At 38.7% G+C, this 13222-nt stretch overlaps 1 protein-coding gene across 6 annotated transcripts in view; it reads right to left on the minus strand.

The window, feature by feature from the left end:
* Positions 1–13222, minus strand: part of ZZZ3 (zinc finger ZZ-type containing 3) — an 85794-nt gene that overhangs the window by 59228 nt on the left and 13344 nt on the right. The window contains exon 2 of one of the 6 annotated variants that reach the window (XM_075557415.1): positions 6749–6878. The exons of the other annotated variants lie outside the window; for them this stretch is intronic. The gene's annotated coding sequence lies outside the window, so the exon portion shown is untranslated. The remainder of the gene's footprint in view (positions 1–6748; positions 6879–13222) is intronic. 6 annotated transcript variants of the gene reach the window in all.

Here is a 13222-nt window from a genome sequence, read left to right on the forward strand (position 1 = left end):
AAAATTATTTATTAAAAAAAAAACAACAAACACGCATCCTGCTACCATTACTGAAAGTCTTAAGCACAGATTCTATAGAAGAATTTGCTCAGATTCTACAGAAAATTTCTGGTCAAGAGGATAAAAGGTAGAGCAGCATTTCAAAGTCTCGTGGAATTCAGATGTCTAGAACCATGGAAGCTAGCTGAATCTTCCAAACCAATGGCCTAAGATAACCTTTAAACCCTAATCCAAAACTTCCTGCTATTTTGTATAAGCCAAAGAATTGTGTAGCTTAACTAGTAGATTACCTGCCTTGAAAAACAAAACAAAAAAAGATGACCTGTTTTGTATACTGTGCTTCAATATAATACACTCCAGAACTATGTATATGGGATATTAAAATGACCAGAACAACACAAAAGACTGAGCTGAAAATATGGGGGGCAGAGGGTTCGGGTCAATGAAGGAGGAAGAATTTAGAAAAGTAAACAGATAATGACTACACAATTTGAAGAAGATAATTGGTGTCATTGAATTGCACATTGAGAAGCTGTTTGAGTGATTTGTATTCTGCTGTGAATATTCCCCAAAACATAAAAATTAAAAGCATTAGTGATGACACTGATACTTAACTTTAATAATTCTCTACTTATTTTTAAATGTTTCAAATAATTTTTCTTTTAAAAATTTAATGGTTGCCATTAATTTGCTAATAAGCAAAGAAGTTACACCAGCCCCTTACAATCCCTACATTGTATTTTTTGCTTTATTACTCACTGTGAATTTCATACTTAAGATAAATGTTTTCTGGAGTGGATAAACTACTTTAGATTATGATGAGCTAATGTAATTTTTATTGGAAATATTTAGCTATATTTATAACTTCAGCTACTTTATCTAGAAAAGCATATAAAATAGAAAACAAACCATTTAGTCTATTCCTAACACATATTTATTCCTTGTTACAGAGCCTTGCTTGTTTTCACAAACTAACAAAACTCGTTGACTATTCAGCCATCCTAAAAGCCAATCCAAAAATCAATCTTCACTGAAAAGAATTGCTTTTCCTACAACCCCCAGTCTAACACTGGTACTACTGTGTGAAATTACAGAATCTCAGCTTTGTGGCACACGTGAAATAACTTCTAAAGACTACTAAAAAAATGTAATAGAAAAATAGTAACAGTTCTAGTGGTATATCAGTTATAAACCACACCATAATTATGTAATAGTAAAACTGTGAGATATGTTTAATGTAAACTAAATTATAGAATATCTAAAAAAATTTCTAAGCTTGTAAAAACTTAGAAATTGCTCAAAGGTTCTACTAAAGGCTCATTTTTGGTGCCTCATTCCCAGGTTGCTCTAAGTAAAACTATTAAACATATGCAAAATTATCTTTAGGTGATTTTAAAAGAACAAAGACAATCAAAGACAGTTGTACAAAAGATTAAGATATAATAAAAGATGGTAACATCTTTCCGAAAAAGTTGCATTTATCAGTTACTTGCTATGAATAATCTGGCAAAGTATAACTTAAGAAAAACACATTATCTGTTTCCTTAATGTTCTTAACTATAAGCTCAGTATCTTAAATGCCTTTTGCAGATTTCAGATAGGCCTATTTACATAGTCAACAGTTAGTATAAAGAGCATCAGATTTACTGTGCGATAACAGCAGTGTGATTCCTTACCATAAGTAATTAAACGTTTGCCAATGAGTAAGTCAGTTTGCCTACCTAAGCTTCTTGCTCTTTATCTATAAAATGAGGGATATAATACCTGCCAAGGACCTCTCAGGGTTATTGGGAAGTTTAGAAGAGATGCTATCTGTAAAGCACTTTAGCTTATTAGTTCTCAAATTTCAGTGTGTCTAAGAAATCCCTTACCTCAATTCCCCCTGAAATTTAGATTAGGTGTGTTAGTCTGGGGACATAAGAGAAACAAATCCACATAAACTCATATGTATAAGGGAGAATTTTAAATGAAGGGTAAATGCACATCAAGAAAACATCCCAACCCAGTGCTGCCCAAGTGCACAAGTCCAACATTAACCTACCGTATATACTCGAATATAAGCCAACCCGAGTATAAGTCGAGGTACCTAATTACCTGGGAAACCAGAAAAACTGATTGGAGTATAAGCCTAGGGTGAGAAATTCAGGATGTGAATTAACACAGAGACCAGAGGGGAGAGACAGAGCGCAGCCACAGACACATCCTTACCAGTTCAGCTGCCGGCATAAGTGAATCACTACGAAACCATCCACATCATAGGATGGCTCTGATTGGTTAGATGTGAGTAAACAAACATTCAAAGCCCTACAGTGTCAGCGGGGCTTTGAATGAACAGCGGAAGAACGGCAATCACCCGCAAGATGTTACACCTCCCTGGGGTACCACTGACTCGCGTACAAGTTGAACCCCAGTTTTCCAGCACATTTTTTGTGCAGAAAAATTTGGCTTATACACAAGTATATACAGTATATGTCCAACACCAATCCACAAAGTCCTCCTCCATCTCACAAAACCCACGCAACGACATTGACTGCAGGAGGAAAGACGAATCAGTGAACGTGTAAGCATCTCAGCACTGACAGGGGTCTCTACAAGGCTGCTCCAGCACCCAGGGCTGTATCGGGGGAGGTCCATGTGGCTTCTCCTCAGGGATGTCTTGCAGGAAGTGAGCCTTGCCAGCTAAAGCAGGGAACTGGCTAGGGCAGCTGCACCCAGCTCCAACCATCAGAAAGCAAGAGACCGAAGAACTAGAAAGGTGAGGCTCATGGAGCCATTTATCTTTCCGCAATTCAATTAACCCCACATGTGTTTATCAGCAAGGTTGGCAAAATAAACATTAACTATCTTAGTAAGTCTGGACAATGATGCACAAATCTTCACTTAACTAAGCATTCCAGATACTTCCAACATAAGGTTACCCAAGGATGAAGATTTTACTAAAAACAACTTTATCAATTCTTCCAGGATTTTACTGTTCATAAGCACTAACCCATGTACTTGTTTAAAATAATTATATCTAAGTCTCATTCTTATATAATCAAATTAAACAAACAAGGGTACACAACAGAATGGGTATTTTATCAAATACTGCAAGTAACTGCAATATAAATACTTTATGACTCATCCTTTTAGAAACTCTGTATTACATTTTCCCTCCTAAACATTCCTAGTGGCACAGTTGGACAATGAGTTACGAGTTGGACTAGGCACAAAGTAGGCAGTTTGAAATTACCAGCTACTCCACTCCATGGAACAAAGATGAGGTCCCCAGTTTAGAGTTAGTTTCAGAAACCCACAGGGGTAGTTTTAGTCTGTCCTACAGGGTGGCTATGAGTTGGAATCAACTCAATGGCAGTGAAAAGTAAAACACTTCTTAAACGAAATTCTAACTCTCCAGCATCATCTCCAATGTGAACTATCACAACTGGCTCCTAAATGATCCCTCTACTTAATGCTTGCCCTTTACAGGATCTACAGAGATCTAAAATGCATACCTGTCAATTACACCTAAAATCATTCCAGTGGACTTCCATTTCTGGCCAAGTTTAAGTAACAAGCTGAGATTTATGCTACCAACTGAAGCTACCAAAAACATTTTAATTGTATGAAAATATTTTTCATCCACTGGGAAAGACACAATGATCACAGAGAGAAGCAATGAGAAGCAAAGCGAGAAGGACAATGATCACAGAGAGAAGCAACAAATGGTATAAAGCTTGGAGAGTTTCCAAAACACAAAGCAGGAGAAATAAAACCAGGCAAAATTCAGCTGTATGAAGCTGGAAATTTGGAGAACACAAATAAGACATTCAGCGTCTCTAGATCAAAGCAGAGAAAAATACAGAGAGAAACTTCCAAAAATGTTGCAGTGAGATGAAATTACTTGTTATGGCTCTTCTGTCCAGTCTTTGTAATTCCCATACAGTGACTGACAAGATGTAGGCTCAGGGTTTGGTCAGTTTTGGCATTCTGTTAATTAAATATGTCATTTCAGAAACAGGAAGAGACACTTCTATGACCAGCAAAAGAAAAACTCACCAGCAGAACATGTGCTAGATCATGATGTGACACCAGCAAGAGAGACAGGAAGACAGAGCACCAAGACCACGAAAGAGTAAAGAAGTCGTGAGCAACAGCTTGAGGCAGAGCTTCGGGTTCACTGGACTGACTGAAACTAAGTTCCCTTAAGCAGAAAGCTGGCTTGCAGAGTGGGGTACTCTTTGGGCATTTATCATTTCTAAGTAACTGTAACACTTGCCAAAAGAAAGCAGAGGCCAAGGGGCCATATGGGGAGAAACAGAGAAAATCACGTGTGCTGACAAGGCTGGGAAGAGGAACTGTTGCAGAAAAACTACTGTTATCTTTAATGTTTTCTGATTTGGGGCTCATGATAGCCTCTTACTTCCCTGGAAACCCCCATCTTTGAGTTCTATATCCACTGAAACTGATTACTGAACTCAGTAGAGTGTCAAGGGAGAGATGATTGGATTCAGAATAATGTTAATAAAGTTCGAGGGGAGGGCACGTCTGACCTCTGCCTTGTGGCAATGGCCTTGGGCTGGGGAGATGGATTTTAATTCCTGCTTTGTGTAGCCGAAGGAGACCAGGCTCAACTACCATGGCATTTCCTAGCTCTGTAGGGCTCCCTCAAGTCCTGAGTTGAATATTTATCAGTTAATGCACACTAGAGAACTATCCAAGACTCGAAAAATAACCACCCAAAGACTGACTATAGGGGAAGATACTCTGAGTAAGACTGAGGCTGGAAAATGTTTAATAACTGAGTGGTTAGTTATAATTCATGAATTGTCCAACTACCAAGATGATCTCACTGAATTGAAATTAAGAAGAGATACATAAAAGGGTTTCAAAGAGTTAATGGAAAAATTCTGCTATCTTTTAATTGCGTTTTTCTACTAACTCTTAAAGTTTTCTCATACATAAGCATTTTACACAGCATTTCTGCCACAGATAAAAGAAATGAAAATAACGATGGTGCGCTCCAAATACTAGGATGTACATAAAATAATGAGAAAGTAATGAGTTTAAGGGCATTCATCACCTTTGTGCTCAGTAACACATTAATTTTATTTTTAACTCAGTCCACGGACTAAGGACTATAGTCTTAAGGGACACCAAGCTCAACTGACACCTAACATAACTGCAAAAACTGTGTGGAAGCCACATCTGACCTTTGGCTACACAAGGGAGGAGAATCCAACTCCTTTCCAGCCCAACATCTAATGCCTCCTCTGAGGCAGAGATCACATCCGCTTCCACCGCCCACCCTTCTTCACCTTATTGACATCAACTGTGCTTCCGCAGGACTTCACCTTTTATTCTGGGTTCAATATTCTGTTGCAATGGGCACACAAAACTCACAAATACTCAAAATTATGGGGGAAATCAACAGGTTACCATAGGCATGATCAGAAAACATTAAACATATATTCTTGTAATCACTGAAGTGCCTATCAGTCAGCAATCAAGTCTCTCTGGTCCTCGGCCTCTTCAGTCACATGACCCCTTGGCCTCTGCCTCTATGAGATAGGAAATCCATTTGCCACACCATCTGTGCCATGATCTCAGGGGCACAGTCCTTCTGTTTTGTCATTATGTGGCTCCTTTGCTATGTCCCAGGGTCTCCATGCCTGTGGTCTCAACCTCTGACACTTAGGGTCAAAATAAAACTCAATGTCGTCAAGTCGATTCTGACTTATAATGACCCTAAAGGACACAGCAGAACGGCCTCTCTGGGATCCTGTGACAGTATATTTACAGGATTGGAGACTTCACAGGAATAGAAAGCCTTATCTTTCTCCCTCAGAGTGGCTGGTACTTTCAAACTGCTGACCTTGCACCTATCAGCCCAACATATAACCCAACATACTACCAGGGGTCCTTCCACCACTAAGGCAGGGATCTTGAACATTGCATCTGGTGGTGGTTCTTCCTTGACAGGATTCTCTATTCCTGCTTCTGAGCCAGGGAATTGGCAACCAAAGCTGATCAAACCCCTAAGTGATTCATAGACCTTACTTGCATAGTCTCACCCAATCACTCGGTGATACTTAAAAGACAAGGCTAGAAATGCCACATTTTCAAGTTTTCAGTCCTGAATTCCATGTACTAAGAGTTCCTTTATGCACCAATGTGTTTACTCCGATCTGGCTAGATTTTAAGGCAGTACTAGGTCCTGATAATGATGGGGAGGAAACATTCAGGAACCAGAAAAATGATGTATGTTTCGCAGGTGCTATTCTGCACCTTAGTTGAATAATCCCTTCCTTGTAATCCCTCGGGGGGGGGGGGGGGGGATGCCCAATCATCTACAGATGGGCTTTGGTCTCCACTCCAACCCCCTTCTTTCATATTGATATAATTGTTTGTTTGGGATCTTTTGATACTTGATGCCTGCTCCCGTTAACACCTCATGATCACACAGGCTGGTGTGCTTCTTCCATGTGGGCTTATTTGCTTCCCTGCTAGATGACTGCTTGTATAATTTCAAGCCTTGAAGACCCCCAGATGCAACAACTTTTGGTAGCCGGCACCATCTGCTTTCTTCACCACATTTGCTTATATACCCATTTTGTCTTCAGAATTATTAGAACAGTGTTCTTGTGCTAAGGGAGGCCTTGAGTAGAGGCTAAGAATCTGTCTGCTATCTTAATACATAACATATAAATATATGTATATTGGCCTCTATCCCTTTCATTATGAATTTATATATTACATATATACATACCTATACATATACCTTTATAAATAGCTCTTGCCACATACTTCTTTCCTCTATTTCCTTTCACCTTCCTCCTATTCCACTATCAACTTCGCCCTCCATTCGGCAATCAGTAATTCCTTTCAGATGCACTGCACTTAAAAAAAAAAAAGGAAGAATTTTCACTTCACCACAATAATTCACCAGGACAATGTTCTACATCAGTGTTTCCTAAAGTAAGTAATGCTGTCCTGTGGGGGCACTGGAAGATCCAGAGGGACTGTATAAGCAAATGCCTACACTTTATCTTAGTTTCTGGGCTTCAATACTAAAGTTTTTAATTGTCAGAGGGGCAATGAATAACTTTTTCTTCTTCTTCTTCTAGGCGACAGTATGACCTACTGTAAGTTTAGGAAACTATTTTCTCCATCCAACTTTGGTGAGTAGCAACTGGGGTCTTAAAAGCTCATGAGTGGCTGTCTAAGGAACAACTATTGATCTCTCTCTGCCCAGAGAAAAGAAGAACAATGAACACCAAGGGCACGAGGGCACAACTGATCGGAAAAGGACCACACTGAAAAGTCCTGGGGAGAGTGGCAGAAAAATATAGACCACAACTACAAATTATAAAAGAAACTAGGTTTACTGGTCAGATAGAGACTGAGGAATCTGCCAAGTGGTTAAGCAGCACTGTTTCTGTTGAAAATGACAGGAAAATGTGGGCATGGGTAGTGGTGGTGATTGTACAACATACCGTATATTGAACTGTACATGTAATAAATGATGAAATGGCAAAGAATATAATAGTGTCAAGATTTATCCATGTTATGGATGTTGTTCTTAGTCCTTCCTAATCTCACATATGTTTCACATATTATCAGGAAGGACCATCATCATCTTTGATTAAGTGGAGTGTCAGTGGAAAAAGAGAAAGACTTTCAAAAGGATGACCGACATCAAACTCTAAAAACTCATTGCCATCCAGTGCTTTCTAACTCACAGAACCCCTATATAGGACAAGGTACAACTGCCCTGTTTCAGAGACTGTTAACTCTTTACACTAGAAAGCTTTGTCCTTTCCACAGTGGCTCCAATGGGCTCAGATGCAGCAGTGATTGTGAGGGTGGCACAGGGCTGACTGGCACATTTGTTCTGCTGAACATGGAGTTACTATGTGTCAAAAACAATATGAGGTAAACAACAAGGAATCGGAATTTTATTCTGAAGCCACTGGAAAATTTAATCAAGAGAATAACATGTTTTGACATTTTTCAGCAGGATCATCCAGGCTGCTATGTGGAGATGAAGTTACAGGCAAAAAAAAAAAAGAGTAGAAATACACAAAAAAGTCTGGGAAGTTATTGCTGTAGTCCGAGAAATAGTGAACCCCTTCAGTGCAAATGTTGAATGAAGGCAGGCTCAGCTGAATCCACTTATATACTGACTTACAGCTGGGGGCTTTCAGAAGGTAAACCAAAAATTCTTAAATGATTCTTCCTGTGGTTCAACTGATAATCCACAGGCTTCTGTCATAGGCCCACCTATTCTACTTTTTCATCCTTGTAAAATGACCATGCTGATGAGGGCACCTAATCTGTCAGCTCTGGATTTTCTTTCTGAGCTCCAGTTCCATGTATTCAATAAATGCTATAGGCAACTAAATAAAACCCATTGTGTTCAAATGTCTGCAAGCCCCATTATTTGTTCTTCTTCCAAAATTACTTATCTAGATTAATGACGCTACAAAACAGAATACATCTATAGAAATACAAAATTTCTCTTCAAGTCATGTCTCCATAACTCCCACCAAATGAGTGGGTGGGACCATGCAAACAAAGGATTCATCAGTTTTAGTTTTACTTCCCTGGCTATCGAAATGAGTGACCTCAGAAGCAAGAACAGTGAGAATTTCTAGGATCTTCAGGGATGAAGAGCCGTCAATGGTGCACCTTAGAGGTCCCTGGCCTGAAATAGCAGAGGAAGTGGATGCCATGCATTCTGAGATTAGAGACCAGACAAGGAGACCATGAGACAGAGCAGAGAAGCAGCTTGAGACTCTAAGACTGTGGGCAGAGCAACAAGAAGGCTTCCTCAGCCAGGAGGCAGAGGTCAAGGAGCCCTGTGGCTAAGAACCTGAGGACCAGAGACAGACTTAGCTGCTGGCTGAAGAGAGGTATTGCTGTAGACAAAAGACTATATTCTTAATGTATTATGATCTTGCCTTGTGGTAATCTGTTGGGTTTCCATAGTTAACCACCATAATTTTAAGTATTGTCCATTGAGTCCTATGTGGCCATTGCAACAGATTACTAAATGCAGCACAAAAGTGGAGTGTCGTGGAAGGAAGAGTGGTATAAGAATAAGACCAAGGATAGATTGCAGAGGCATGTCTGACCTCTGCCTCCTGTCCTACGCATTGGGCTGGTGAAGAGTTAGGCTTTTCTTCTCCTTTGGGGAGAGAGAGCGAGAGAGCGAGAGAGCGAGAGAGCGAGAGAGCGAGAGAGCGAGAGAGCGAGAGAGAGAGAGAGAGAGAGAGAGAGAGAGAGAGAGAGAGATGCCCTCCAGCCATTTACTCAACATCAAAAGTGAAACCCTTGGAAGTAGCCTTGCTCACTTGTCACCCAAGCCTTCATCCATCCATACAGACAAATATCCAAACATTCACATTGGGGGGGAGGGGGGGAGATGGAGGGAGATGTATAATGTACCCTTTAATAAAACACAAAACAAGGAAACAAGGGTGAGGAAGATAATGTGATTTGTTTGCCCTTTCTGAAAGATCAGTTCTGACATTAGAATTCTGCCTTAGAATGGCAATACCATACAACTTTCTCCAGTTCTTTCTGCTTCTTAAGGAGCTATTTTCTACTTAAAGAAAACCAAATGTATGGTAAAAATCTCTCATTAAAATATTCCTTTAATTCTGTTTCTTAAATATATTTCACTTGACCCAGTTAATCACACCAGCAGTCATTAACTCTCACTGACAAACCCCTTTATTACCTGGCCCTATCTTCACCTGTCAACTCTCTATCAATACCACCAATCTCAAACAAATTACTCTCAGTTCTCTAAGTTTTCTATATTCGGCACTCTCCCATCAGCCATAGTTTACTCCAGAAGTTTTCTCTAACTGAAATGTACTTCCCTGCCGATATCTCACTTCTGACTTGCCTAAGTAAATTTCACTCTACCTTTTCCTTAATTTCTTTATTAATACTTAAAATTATTTTATAATGCGTTAATAATATAACCACTTAATATCAAGGCTCTGCCTATACACCTCTCATATCAGTTTAATAATCAGAAATACTATTAGACTCTCCAATTTACTGGAAACACATTGATAAATTAAGTAACTTGCCAACGATGAGACAGGTAATAGAAGGCCTAAAAATGAAACCCTAATCTTGAACCTATGCTTTACCCATACCCACAGTGCTTTCTCTAAGGATCCTGGGTGGGACAACAATGAAATATTCTGCTACTAAATGAAATATTGGAGGTTCAAACCTGCCAATGGCAGTCTGCTCCCGTAAGAGTATTCACTACCATCTAACTGATTCTGACTCATAGTAACCCTATGGATGGACACAGAACTGCCCCCATTGGGTTTCCTATGCTATTTACAAAGGCTGACAAACAAAGCTTTCTGCCACAGAGCAGCTAATGGGTTTGAACTGTTGACCTTTCAGCTATCAGCCAACATTTTAACCATTGCACCACTATAATGAGTAAAAATCAATTCCAAAGTACATAATAACATACTGCTTTCTCTAGAAGGTTTCTTACGGATTGTTATTGTTAGTTCACATCAAATTGATCCAATTGTGCATGGAATAGAACTGCACACTAGGGATTTCAAGACTGTAGCTTGTGGGAAATAGATTACCAATATCAAGTCTATCTTCTGGAGGATCCTCTTGGTGGATTCAAACCACCAGCCTTGCAGCTTGTAGTGGAATAGAACATTTGCACCACACACACAGAGACTCTAAAGAATTAGGTATCCTTTTAACACACACCCTTATCATTTGTGGCTCACATAAGGATCGCATTCCTATAATTGCCTCTGAGCTTCTGATTTCCCAAACTAAGCTCTGTTAACGAAAACACATTTACCTTGTTAACCATTCTATCCCCAGAACTAAACTTCGTCCTGGACACACCTTCAGTACTTCTGCTTCAGTACTTCTGAACGGCACTAGGGAGCATTTAAGAGTAAAACTTCTGTGCCGACAAAATAATAATCATGAATTATGAAGGGTTCATGTGCGAGGCGGGAGTGAGGGGGTTAAAATAAGGAGCCAATATTAAGGGCTCAAGTAGAAGGCAATTGTTTTGAGAAGGATGATGGCAACAAATGAGACAAAATGGATATATGTATGGATTGTGATAAGAATTGTACGAGCCCCCAATAAAATGATTTTAAAAACAAACACTTCTGTGCTAGGCACTTCCAAAGAATATGCATTATCTCATTTAATACGCCCACCATGGCCATGGAGATAATTCCAAAATAGTGATGCTACATAGCTTCCAAAGCTGCAAACCTTCATAAGTGCAGATAATCCCACCTTTCTCCCACACAACAGCTGGTGGGTTTGAACCAGCAACCTTCGATTAGCAATCCAATACTTACCTGACAGAACCATACAATGTCTCTTCATATTACATACTCTTCATTAAAATTTGTTTTAATAAAAAAAATTAAAAGAAATGTTTCCAAAGTCCAGAACTCACAGGTATTAAATCGGGGTTCAGATTCATGAAGTTAAGATGGATGGATGGGTGGATGGGAGAATGGATTTAGTGAAACTTATTTTGGCTGCTCAGTGGCCTTTTTAATTTCCTGGCTTGGAGCTATATTTTGGAACCAGAGATCTAAGGAAATGACTATTGGACAAGAAAAATCTTATCTCTAAAACAATCCTCACCCTCAAAAGTTGAAATAGGTTGGAAAGAACAAAAAGGCACTAATATAATACAAGATAGGCTATCTCTAAGACACAGGCTTGTTCATTTCTTTTAAAAATTAATACAAACATATAAGTAAAATTTTTATAATAAAAATGGCTGTTGAATACAAAAAATATAAAAGTCATAAGCACACATATATATAAATAAGCCAAAGTAGGCACTATTTCTTGTCAGCAGGTTGTTGTTTTTAATTTGGAGAGTGGGGAATAAAAGGAGAATGAATCTTATCCTCTAAGATTCAGTGATAGAACAATACAGAGTTTATATAGTTGTTAGGATACTATATGTATTGAATGTGTTCAATCAAAACCATGTTACTTTTTAAAAATGCAAGTCATGAAGAAAAACGCCCAAAGAGATATCTGAAATACAGAATGCCACTAGTTATATTTCGATCACAGCTTCCGGTTTGATCCCACCTCCGAGGAGTTGATATTTACATTTCAGTTATACTGAATCAGAATCTATATTTTAATAAGATTCCCCAAGTGATTCTTACATATGCTTAAAATCTAGATTCTATTAAAATGGATGTTCTGACTCAGTATACATGGGCTGGAAATGCATATTCTCAGCAGGGAGTCAAATATAAAAAACTCTGATCCAGATACAATAACAACGAGAATTAAAGTTTAGGAAATAGTGTCAGTATGAGGGACCTATAACCCATTTTCTTTAATAAACACCTTATGTCTAACTGCATGTAAAATAAGTTCCAAGTTTTGATAAGATACATGTAGTTTATTTTCCCAATGGTTTGTAAATTCAACTTCACAAACTGTCTCAAGACAATCTTTTGATCTAAAATATGCAAACCTTTCCCAAACTGTCTTCTAACAATCTTTTTGAACTATATAGTGCCAGGTGAAAGTTACCATACCTTTAATGTTGCCCATTTTACAGCAATGGAGTGAAATGTAAAAGACTGGAGATCATGTAGGAGGTACTTTAAAAGTGACCATTATTTTACCAAGTTCAAAGATAGACTTCATTGAGGGGGAGGGAGAAACTGCACAGGACACACCCAAAGCATGGAAATTTCAATGCAGTTCCTAAAATTTCTTTGACTACATTAGCTACTTTCAGTTTCTCACATTCAGTATCTGAAAATGCAATGCATATGGCTCTTCTGTTACTCCCACCAAATGAAAGAACCAGAATAGGTCAGATATGGGGAGTCATTTCTGCAGAAAACTACACCAAGAAAAATTTCTAGGTCTGTTTGCCTTTTGTCCTTAATGGATACTATTTTTGCATTTCTCTTTGAAGTAACTTCCTTGCCGAAAAGTAATACAATCAAAGAGTGTTTTTCCCTTTCTAGAGGTGAATTCCAAACTCCAAAATAATTAAGTAAGCCAGACTCAATGAAGAGTCTAGGAGTTTGCAAACAAACCGTTTGCAGTTCTTAATTATGTATCATCAGAAAATGTTTATTTCTGCAGTGGAAGTTCTAACTCATTGAGAAAATTGAAGAGCAATGGGGAGATTAGAAGAGACAATATTTGAAAACAGTGAAAATGT

This window comes from Tenrec ecaudatus, chromosome 1 (genome assembly GCF_050624435.1).
Source record: "Tenrec ecaudatus isolate mTenEca1 chromosome 1, mTenEca1.hap1, whole genome shotgun sequence".
Lineage (NCBI taxonomy): Eukaryota > Metazoa > Chordata > Mammalia > Afrosoricida > Tenrecidae > Tenrec > Tenrec ecaudatus.